This window comes from Arvicanthis niloticus, chromosome 3 (assembly GCF_011762505.2).
Source record: "Arvicanthis niloticus isolate mArvNil1 chromosome 3, mArvNil1.pat.X, whole genome shotgun sequence".
In the NCBI taxonomy this organism is placed as follows: Eukaryota; Metazoa; Chordata; class Mammalia; order Rodentia; family Muridae; genus Arvicanthis; species Arvicanthis niloticus.
Window position 1 is genome coordinate 55,750,623 of NC_047660.1, and position 11,509 is coordinate 55,762,131.

General features: G+C 42.9%; 1 pseudogene; it reads right to left on the bottom strand.

The window, feature by feature from the left end:
- Window positions 1–4,260: 4,260 nt before the first annotated feature.
- Window positions 4,261–4,779, bottom strand: LOC117705593 (rho-related GTP-binding protein RhoC pseudogene; annotated as a pseudogene).
- Between the last annotated feature and the right edge of the window lie 6,730 nt (window positions 4,780–11,509).

An 11,509-nucleotide genomic window follows, 5' to 3' on the forward strand; every position in this document is an offset into this window, starting at 1 on the left:
TGTTATGGTCATGGTGTCTCTTCACAGCAATGGAACCCCAAGACACCAGTTTCTTTTTATTTTTGTTGTGTTTTGTTTGAGGCAGAGTACTCACTGGGTAACCCTGTCTGGCCTGGAAATAGATTTGTACCCAGGCTGGCCTTAAACTCAGGAGATCTCCCTGTCTCTGCTTCTGGAGTTCTGGAATTAAAGGAATGAGCTGCCACATATAACAAGACTGTTGGAAGACAAACCAAAGTAAACAAGGACTGTGTGTGTAACTCAGCTGGTAAAGTGCTTGCTTAGCCTGTTCGAAGCCCTGAGTTTAATCTCCAGCACTGCATCATGCAGGGTGTGGTGGTGAAAGTCTATAATCCCAGAACAGGAGACTCAGAGACAGAAGATGGGGTTCAGGGTCATTCTTGGCTACACAAACCAGCCTAGGCTGCTATGGCACCAAAGGCTGGCATTGTCTCACAACCCAGGGACTGACGATACAGGACAGTGGTAAAGTGCTTGCTTGCCACATATAAAATCATGGATTAGTGCTCTAGAAACAACACACACACACACACACACACACAGTTAAGATCACACAAAAGTATATAATGCTATAGTCCTTCATACTAAGTAAGATTTTCAAAAGTCTTTTCACTTGAGATTATCCTTGTCCAAGGAGAAAACTTTAGACATCTTAGTGATAGAAGACTCAGTTCCTTACGTATTTACATATCAGTACAGGGGCTGAGAGGATAGCTGGGTCATTCTTCACATGCACAAGGCTCTGAGTTTGTCCCCACCCCTACCACCATGACACAAAATAAAACTCCCAGACAGATACCATCCTATTACAATTCGAAATTTAGCTCACTCAGACAAATTTACTGTTTTCTTTCTCTCAGCTAGGGAGCTTCTCAGAAGGCAGTGCGGACCACTTAGCCCGCTGTTTTGACATATATCTCTTAAATCTCTTCTGTATTCGTGTTGTCTTTGGGATTCTTTGTCTTATTCATTAATGTCTCTTGTAACTTCTAGAAACCATCAAATCAGAAGCTGTACTGACTGAGTGTGAAAGACTGCGTTTGCTGATTCCCTGGGGAGACTCCATCGCCTGTCTGTTCTTTGTGCCTTTCTGGACCATTGCCTCAGCTCTGCCAGGGCTGTAATTAGTCTCCTCCACATCTGCTATTACACGGGTTGGCTTGTGGTTGGAGGTTTCACAAATTAACACAAACTTTTTTTTTTTTTTAAGTTGAAGGGTTCTTAATTAGTTTAAAAATAGCTCTCAGCTCTGCTCATGAGCAGGGTTTATGGATTGTACGATGTGTTCTTGTACTAAGGATGCACTTCAGATGAGGACGTGAGGTTGCCAAGAGGCCATCTTCGAAAGAGCAACTTGAAAAAGGGCATGGTTGGGTCCCTGTCTTATTCTGTCTCTAGTGCTAGTTGTATGGGGGGGTGGGGGAGGGGTTTCCATCCCCACAGCTTGTGGTCCCCGTAGGAGTGGTGAAGTGAGGGTGGGGCTGAAGCAAAAGTTTCACTTCTGACTTAAAGCAATCACAGGACAACAGTGTGTTTTGCATCTTCAGATTCAAGAGCCTTCAAAAAATGTACCATTTTGATCATATCAAATGTGCCCAGGAAGGCCACAGCAAGCTTATGTGAACTACACACTAGTCCCATATTTCCAGCAGTTTTAAACATCATTTCTATGAGACACTGATGTATAAAAGTCATGAGTTTCTTAGGTGAAATTGTTTCCATTGGACCAGAACAGGAGCTGGGATGCAGCTCAGTTGGTGGAGTGTTTGCTGAGCATCTACAAAGACCTGGGTTTGATCTCCAGAACCTGAGTGTGGTGGCATTACATTAACATTGACATAGAGGGGATGAAAAACAGCCCTGCCCCTTCTATTTTTGCCTTTAAAAGTAGTTTGTGAAGAACTGGCATTAATTCTTTTCATAACTGTTTGTTATAAGTGAGAAAAATCTATCTGGCCCTAAACTTTAAAAAAAAAAAAATTACTAGTTTAAGGGGCTGAAGAGATGGCTCAGTAGTTAAGAGCGCTGGCAGCTCTTCCAGAGGTTCTAAGTTCAATTCCCAGCAACCACATGGCAGCTCACAACTGTCTGCAACTCCAGTTCCAAGGAATCTGACACCCTCAAACACCATTGCATATAAAATAAAAATAAATAAATAATTAAATTCTAGAAATTACTAATTTTAATCTCTTGTTACAAGTCTCTCTAGACTATTCTGTCTTGGGTCATTTTCTGTAATTTATGCCTTCCTAGGAATTTATTCTTTCCATCTAACTTGGTTAATTTACCTGTAGACCTATTCCTCTTCAGTCATTTATGTTTCTCTGAGGTTAGTAGCAATGTTCTTATTTATTGGTTGGATTTAATCTTTTTTCTTTTTTTTTTTTTATGAGACAGGATCTCACGATCTCACTTTGTAGCTCTGGCTGGCCCAAAACTCTCTATGTAGACCAGAGTGGCCTAGAGCTAACCTCCTGCCTTTGTATCCTGAGTAATGGGGTTAAAATCGTGTATCACCATGTCCAGCTTTGTCTATTTTTTCACAGAACAAAGGTACATTTGATGATAACTGGTAAAGTTAAGAGCCTGAAGATCCAGTCACATCAGTGCTGGCCATCAGCCCTTAGCACAGGAGCTAGCTTGAAGACCTCACATCCAAACCATAACACTTTCCTTCTTGATAGTCACATTTCACAGGAATGGCTTTCAAGTCCTTGAGAAAGGTACTTCTGGGTTGAGATACACCTATCAGAGATAGAGGATGGCTTGCCAACTCTAAGCCAACTTAGGTAAACACTATAAAGAGGCCAAGAATCAGCTGTTGGTTAAGCTGGGGGATCATTAGCTTTAGATGGGCTTGGGGTATAGAGCAAGACCCTGTTAAGGAAAAGGAAGGAGAGAGAGAGAGAGAGAGAGAGAGAGAGAGAGAGAGAGAGAGAGAGAGAGAGAAGGAAGAGTGGAAAATGTGTCTAGAGGGATTACTCAGAGGACCTGAGTTCAGGGCCTACGACCTATGTTGGGTGTCTCACAGACACCTGTCTCCAGTTCTAGGTGATTCATCACTTCAGCTCCACGGGCAATCACACTAACATGAAAATGCACATATACATAATTTTAAGAAAATAAAAATATTTTTAAAAGAAAGTCCGCCCAAACAACCATGAGTGTTTCCCATAGAAGGACTGACTGAACATCCACAGAACCCCACAGAGCTAGGATGTTTCCTCCCTGATGTCTGGGTGCACAGAAGGAATTCTCTTCCTGGGAATGAGATGTTGTAGGAGTCAGAGGGCAGAGCTGTCCTTTGGGTACACATGGAAGGTGATTAGGAGGTATCTGTAGTCAAGTTGATTCTTTCTCTATTCCTCATCAACTGCTACAGAAAACAAATATTCAGTGACTCATCTGGAGAACAGTAAGGAGAGCATCGCTAGGGATCGTGGTGATAAGAAATTGGCCCACTTGTGGTGGGGAGAGAGGTGAGGCTCAAGTTCAAATACAGTCTGATTAAGAATGTATAGCCATAAAAAAAAAAAGACAGTATAGCCAAAGAAAGGGTAGGAGTCAAGGGTAGGAAATAAAAGAGAACACCAGCTGCAATAGGACTGTAGCAAACCAACCAATATGATTCTTGCTTAATAAAGGCAAAGTGCTGCCAAATGTGCCCAGAGAATGGTGGAGGGTAGGGGACCCAATCAGATCTCAGAAGCAGCCAGATAGCCACGGTGGGTGAAAGATTTATGCTAAATTGACTTAGCTAATATCTTTTTCCCCCATGGTCCAACCTTTGACCTTTATTCATGTCCTGCCCTCCCACCAAGTCAAATACAAGGCTACTACCCAAAGCAGAAACTCCAGTTCCTACCCTAGACTCCTCCTGTGAGCTAAATATATATAAAGTGCTGGTGTGTAATATGGGGAAGGCCAAAGGGACTAAGAGCCCCATCCATGGACCAACGCATCGGGAGGAGGAGCCGTGCTCAGGAAGGGCAGGGTACCAGCCTGGTTCGCAGAGGCAGGGAAGAAGGGCCCAGCAGCCCCCACTTGGGGCTGGGGAAACTCATGCAGTCCTGGGCAGAAAGGAACCAAAAGAGAAAGTGGCAGCATGAAGTCCTACAAAAGGTGGAATGGGAGGAGGGTAATTTGTACCCCTGTGAAGGGAAGGGTGGAAGAACAGAGAAGGCTTTGGGGAATTCAGAGAACCAGACAGCCTCTCCCGCACTTGGTCCGCCCGAGCGGCTATCTCAATCCCTCCCACACCCCTTCCTTAGACTTGGCTGAGCACTTAAAGTAGCTGAAGGCACTGATCCTGTTTGTCACGTCCCAGCCTTCCTCAGATCAACCCGGCTCCTGTTTCATTTTGGCCAGCTCTCTCCTGGCATGCTCATCTTGCCTCAGGTCCTTTTTATTCCCCACTAGGATGGTGGGCACATAGGGACAAAAGTGTTTCACTTCCAGGGTCTACTTCTCAGGAGTGTTTTCCAGACTGTCAGGACTGTCAGTGGAGAAACACATGAGGATGACGTCAGTGTCCGGGTAGAAGAGAGGCCGTAGGAGATCATAGTCTTCTTGTCTTTCTGTGTTCCACAGAGACAGCTCTACCTGCTTGCCATCCACTTTGATGTCTGCTATGTAGTTCTCAAAGACGGTAGGAATGTAGACCTCTGGAAACTGATCTTTGCTGAAGACAATGAGGAAACAGGTCTTCCCACAGGCACCATCACCTACAATCACCAGCTTCTTTCAGATTGCAGCCATGGCTCAAACTTCTGCTCTGCCCCCTCCAGCTGCGCAAGCCAGTGCCAGAGGCTGAGAGACTTAGCTGATATCTTAGTTAAGGTTTCTATTGCTGTGATAAAGCATCACGACTAAAAGCAACTTGAGAAGAAAAGCATTTATTTCACATTACATGTTACAAGTTTATCACCAAGGGAAGCCAGGGCAGGAGCCGGGAGGCAGGAACTGGAGCAGAAGCTATGGAAGAACAGTTTACTGACTTGCTTCCCGTGGTTTGCTCATGTTTTCTTATAGCACCCAGGATCACCTGCCCAGGGGTGGCACCACCCACAGTGACTATTGCCAAATCCAACCATCCTCAAAAGGCTAAATGTTTGTACTTCCTGAGTCAAGACCCCATCAAAAGGGAACTGTCAGCACACTCCAGACTACAAGTGAAGCTGAGCCATGCTGTTCATGTTCATTATTGAATGACTAACCAAAAAAAAAAAAAAAAAAAAAAAAACCAAAAAACAAATTTACATCAATGCCTCTGGTCTCACTGTGTAATACAGGCTGACCTTGAACTCAGTCTCCTGAGTACTGGGTTATTATAGTGTGTGCTGTCATTCCTGTCTGCATGCTAAGTTGATACATCTATTTCCTTTGGACTTTTAAAATGTAAGTTTTGGAAATTTTTCATACCACATAAGAGTTGAGAGCAGTACAATAAACATTGTAAGCCATTTACCAGACTAAACAACTGTCAATAATTTTTGTCCAATGTTTGTCCACTCTTTTACCATATAATTGCCAGCCTGGTTTACAGAGTGAGTTCCAGGACACCCAAGGCTATACAGAGAAACCCTGTCTCAAAAAAAAAAAAAAAAAAAAAAAAAAAAAGAAAGAAAAGAAAAAAGAAAAAAGAAAAGAAATCACATCAAAGGTTTATAACTTTTTCTCTTACTTTTGTTTTCCTCTGTATTGAATTTTCAGGGGAATCTAAGCAGATTTATTGGAGAATACCCCACTTTGTGGATTTATCAAATGGAGTCTTCATGCTTAGATTCTGGTTCATCACTACCCAAATGAAGAGTATTTGCCACTGTGTTACAAAAATTCTGGGCATTGTCCTGTTGTCACCTGGCTATATAGCTGTATCGGGCTTTCTAAGGTTGCCCCAGCTCTTACTAAAGACATGGAGACTTACATTTATTTATGAATACCTTAGAGCTAGGCTTGTTTCCAGCTACTTTGTATAACTTAATTGACTCATTTATTCTAATCTAAGCTCTGCCATGTGGCTCATAGGATACCTCTCCTTCAGTCTGGGCTTGCTCCCCCACCCCCTGACCCCCATCTCCCTGGAGAATCCTCCCACACCTTATTCTTACCAGTTTCTTTTTCTTCCTGGAAGTCCCACCTTTTACTTCCTGCTTTTGCTACAGGCCATCAGATTTTTAATAAACCAATCAGAAGGTGAGAGAAGGAGTGTTTACAAAATATAATATAGCCATATGAATACCAATACCAAAATCAGGTCTGCATTCAACTCTCTGCCAGCATAGATATCAGCATGTAATTAATACAAAGACAATCTTTACACAATGTACAATAATATTATCCCAACATGGCTGTGGAGAGACTCATCAGATTTGAAGTTGCCTTTCTCTTCATAATATCTTAGTCACCCAAGAGATGGTATTTATAAAACCATGAGAAAAAAAAAGAAAAGGACAGGTGAAGGAGAGGATGGTGAAGGGGGAAAAAAGCAAGCAAAAGAGAGTTGGCTGCATGGGGTGTCACATATGGTGAGCCTCACTTAAACAATGTGTGGGGAGGAGGCAGGTGGAGTAAGGAAGCATGTGCCAGAGAACAGAGCAATGTGGCTTCACTAAGGATTGGACATTGGCCCTGTCTGATCCAAGTCCAGTGAAAGTATGTGACCCTAGCACTAATCATGAAATTAGCATTGTTGCCGGGCGGTGGTGGTGCACGCCTTTAATCCCAGCACTTGGGAGGCAGAGGCAGGTGGATTTCTGAGTTTGAGGCCAGCCTGGTCTACAGAGTGAGTTTCAGGACAGCCAGGGCTACACAGAGAAACCCTGTCTCGAAAAACCAAAAAAAAAAAAAAAAAAAAAAAAGCATTGTTGACATTCCCACCTAGTTAATTTTCTTACTTTTAAATTAGGCTTTTATTTTAGATATGTCTATTTTAATTATATCCAATTAAATGTAATTACACATTCTTAGTTCATTGCATTATGGTCACGAGCAGAAAAAGCACTTTGCCAAAATAGTGTTTCAACTCTACTGATGCCTCCCCCACCCTTCTATTTAAATGCTGGTGTGTCTGAGGAAGTGGCATTCATCCACACGCATTACATTTCCATCTTGTAACAGGGTCCTGCACTGTATGTTTTTAGTCATTGTTCCTATGGACATACAGTATATGTCAGCATGAAACTTGGTGGGCTTCTGTGACTGTATAAAGCAGGGGAGAGCAGTGGGAGGGAAATTGTGTGGCATCTGAGTTATGTTGTGAAAGGTATAGATGTCCACTTTGCTCTAGGAAATGCTCACTTTTAATGCCTTTGTCATCCCTGAATTCAGCCCAGCTACCCTGCTGCCACCAGCAGACTGACAGGGATATGAACCAGTTCCCAAGGAGAACACTGGGAAGGCAGGGGAGGGTGAAAAAGAGCATAGGAAGTGGTGGGAGAGAAGGGGAGAGGAGGTGAGAAGAGAAAAAGGGAAGGAAGAAGAGAGGAAAGGAGAGAAAGGAGAATGAAGGAAGGGAAGGAGAGATAAGAAAAGAAGGGAAGCCCTGAGTTAGTCTGTCAGCCACATAGTGAATGGCTAGCTCCATTCACTAGCTGATGGACAATGCAGTTTAAGTAATTATGTCTGCAGTGCATTTTTTTGAGACTATGTCCACACTGGCTGTGGCTATGGAGTACACATTGGCCTTGACTTCAGCAATTGACCTACCTCAGCCTTCTTAGTGTCGAGATTAAAGACTTGCCACCACACTCACCTTGGAATGATTGTCATCCAGCATCACTGGGGATCCCACTTTGCCACTTTCTTCTCAGGTGCCAGAATTCTGTTGTGTTTGATCCCCCAGACTAAGTGGCTTCATGGCTGAGACACAGAAACCAGATTCAGGAATATGGCTATGAGGATGTGATATATGAAACATAGACCCATCCAACTTTTCATTGCCCCAAGAACTTACTTTTGTTGCTAGCTACAATGAACCCTCAGTCTTCCTAGGCTTAGCTAGGCCAGGCTGTCTCCTTCCAATATGCACATTCCTGGTTTTGTAGAGACAATTTAATCCAGCAACATGGATGCTCTGGCAAGAGATCACATCCAAAGATATGCAGACATGCCATATACCTTTAATCCCTCTGGCTAGAATACAGACAGAACTTTAATCCCAAACAATGACATCTAACTGAGTGGGCAGACAAAGTGACGAATAAGAGAAAGATTTGACAGAATGAGTTAGAGATAGCATACATGCTACTGTCATGAGAACAGACAGGAAAGAGGCTACTTAAGAGCAGAGAGTGAGAGAGGAGTTCAGTTCAGTTGAGTGCAGTTGAGCTCAGTGTAGAGCAGAGCAGTTGAGTTCAGTTCATGGAGTTCAGAGGCAGTCTTTCCAAGCAGAGCAATTCAGTCAGAAGCCGAGAGAAACCAATTTAAATCAGTCAGCTTGGAGAGGAGTTTGAGCCAGAACAACTGAGTTGAAGCAGCCAGCCAGAGTTCAGAAAGAGCTAGAAAGAGCAAGTTTATTCAGCAGTAAGTCATGGAGGCTGAAATATTCTAGGTCTAGGTTAGCAGACAGAGGCTGAAAGCTGAAGCCTTCAAGGTCTGGACTTACAGACGATTAGTTGATATGGAGACTAGAAACTTCCAGGCCTAGGCTTAGGAATAGTTAGAAACAGTCTGGGCCCAACCCAAGCCATGTATGTAAAGCTTGGGTATGGCTCTCATCTCATCTCTTCATTTGAGGAAATAAAAGTGACATCTACATTTGCAGGGTCTCAACCGATAAAGGCTGTGCAAAAATAAATCTAAATGACATCACTGGGATACCAAGGGTTTACCTTGAATCCAGATGCCATGAGTACCACACTGCTGAGGTTGGCCTTTGGAAAGACAGCACATCTTTCCAAGCTGGAAACAATGCCTACTTGCTCCAGGCCATTGAGAGTGATGTGTGAGAGTACATTTGAAGACATGTGCAAGCTGCAAGCCAGAGAGTGACTAAAGGAACTTATCAAAGTCACTGTTATTCATTTGCTCCAGCTTTGTCACCAGTGAGTGGGACTAGAGCAACACCATGTTTCTGTCCACCCTCAAAGTACTGCTAAAAATATCTGCAATGATGTCTAAAATCAGAGAAGGGTGGGCACTGTGGGCCAGGATAAATGACTATAGAAATTCAACAACTTCATCTTGACTGATTGCTAGATATAGACACTAAGCGAGGTATTAGACATACTATAATCCAGAAATTGTCCTTGCCCTCTGAGAATTAACTGCCCAGTGGGAAGTTCTGGGCATATGACAGTTCTTTTTCTATGAGGTTTGGTAAGGTGGCAAAATCAGAGAGTGGCCTGTGTAGTGGCAGTGGAACATGCAGATCATTGACTCTTCACTTGATTATTTGTGTCTGGATTTGGACACGTTGTTGGAAAAGTAACTAGGTGCTGAATAACAGTTTTCTTATTTGAAAAGGTAGAAACAGCCAGGTTTAGTCCTGTGGCTGCTAACACTGCCATAAAGAAAAGTACCAGAGCTGGTGGTGTAAACAACAGAAATTAATTTTCTCACAATTTTAGAGGCTAGAAGTCCAAGATTAGGAACCCACGTGATCTCTGATATCTCGCTTTGGCTTACAGATGGTCACTTGCTTCTTGTCTTCACACAGTGTTCCTGTCCTAATCTTTTCTTATTAGGTGTTGTGCAGGCTCATGTTCTGTTAAGTTGACACAGGCTAGAGTCATCAGAGAGGAGGAATCCTGTCTTAGTTTAGGTTTTATTGCTGTGAAGAGACACCATGACCACAGCAACTCTAATATAAAGGAAAACATTTAATCGGGGCTTGAAGTGAAAACTTCTGTTTTCTTTGGAAAGTCAATTATGTCAAATGATGTTTTGCTGGGGCATACAGGTGGAAAGATGCTTTGCTAAAGCAGACACTTGAAGGATTATTTCACTGAAGCAGACACAGGTGAAAGGATGCAAGTGTCAAACATACACCTTCATGAACACACATACACCCCAAATGCATTTGAGGATGGAGAAGGAGAGCCCTCTTATACTGCTAGTGGGGATGTAAACTAGTCCAAGCACAACAGAAAACAGTGTGGGTCTCCTCTACAAACTAACAATACGTTCATCAAGATGGTTTAGCAAAGAAGGGATGCTGGCTCACAAAGACTGATGGCTTAAGTTCAATCACCAGAAGCCTCAGTGTATGGGTTCTCATCTAACCCCATGCCTGTGCCATGGCATACATCAATCTAAAAAATAAAATAAAATAAAAAACAGAAAAGAATCCCAACAATAGAATTACCACATGACCCAGCTAAACCAGTCTTGGCCATATGCCCAAAGGACTTTCAATCAAAATACTATAGAGAGACTTGCACATCAATGTTTATTGTAGACTTCACAATAGCTGAGTTACAGATCAGCCACGCCTGTCAACAGCTAGATAAAAAATGTGACACTCACAATGCAGGTCTGTTAATATGCACAGAAGAAAGTAGTGTTTTCAGGAAAGTGGGCGGACTTCAGATCATGTTAAGGGAAATAAATCAGATGCAGAAAGACAGTATCACGTTTCCTTGTTTGTAGTTCCTAGGTTAAAATTTTGCTGTTTGCACACCGATACCATTTTAATCTCAAGAATAAAGATAATAATAGTAACTGCAAGGTAATAAAGAAATCCTTTATTTTATTTTTTAAAAATATCCACTTTATTGTGTATGAGTGTTTTTACCTGAATATATGTAGTGCACTTTGTGCTTCCTTGATGCCGTCAGAAGCCAGAAGAGGGCACTGGATTCCCAGCATCTGGAGTTAAAGATAGTTTTGAGTTTCCATGTGGGTGCTGAGAAGTGAACCTGTGTCCTCTGGAAGAACAGTAATTACTCTCAATCTCTGAGGCATCTCCCAGTGCTCCTTAATATTTTAATTAAATTTTATGGTGGTGGTGGTGGTGGTGGTGGTGGTGGTGGTGTGTGTGTGTGTGTGTGTGTGTGTGAAGGTGTGTATGACTGTGTGGGCCTGTGGAGTTTGGAGGTCAATATCAGGTGCATTTCTTGAGTCCCCTCCATTTTAGAGTCAGTTTCTCTCATTGGTTGGTCCAGACTTTGCTGTTTCTGTTACACTGGCTGGCCTGTGAACCCTCAGGATCCTTTTCTCTCTTTCCTCCTAGCACTGGTTTTAGATCCAGGTCTTTTTTGTGTGTATTCTGGGGTTTTGAACTTAGATCTTCACACTTGCTCCTTATCCATTGTGGTGGTGGGAATAAGAATGGCCCCATAGGTTCAAATATTTGAATGCTTAGGGAATAGCACTATTTGAAAGGATTAGGAGGTGTGGTCTTGTTGAAGGAAGTGTGTCACTGGGGATGGGCTTTAGGGTTTCAAATGCTCAAGTCAGGCCAGCGGCTCTCTTTCTGCTGCATGCAGATCCAGATGTAGAACTCTCAGCTCCCTTTCCAGCAGTAAATATGCCTATGTGCTGTTAT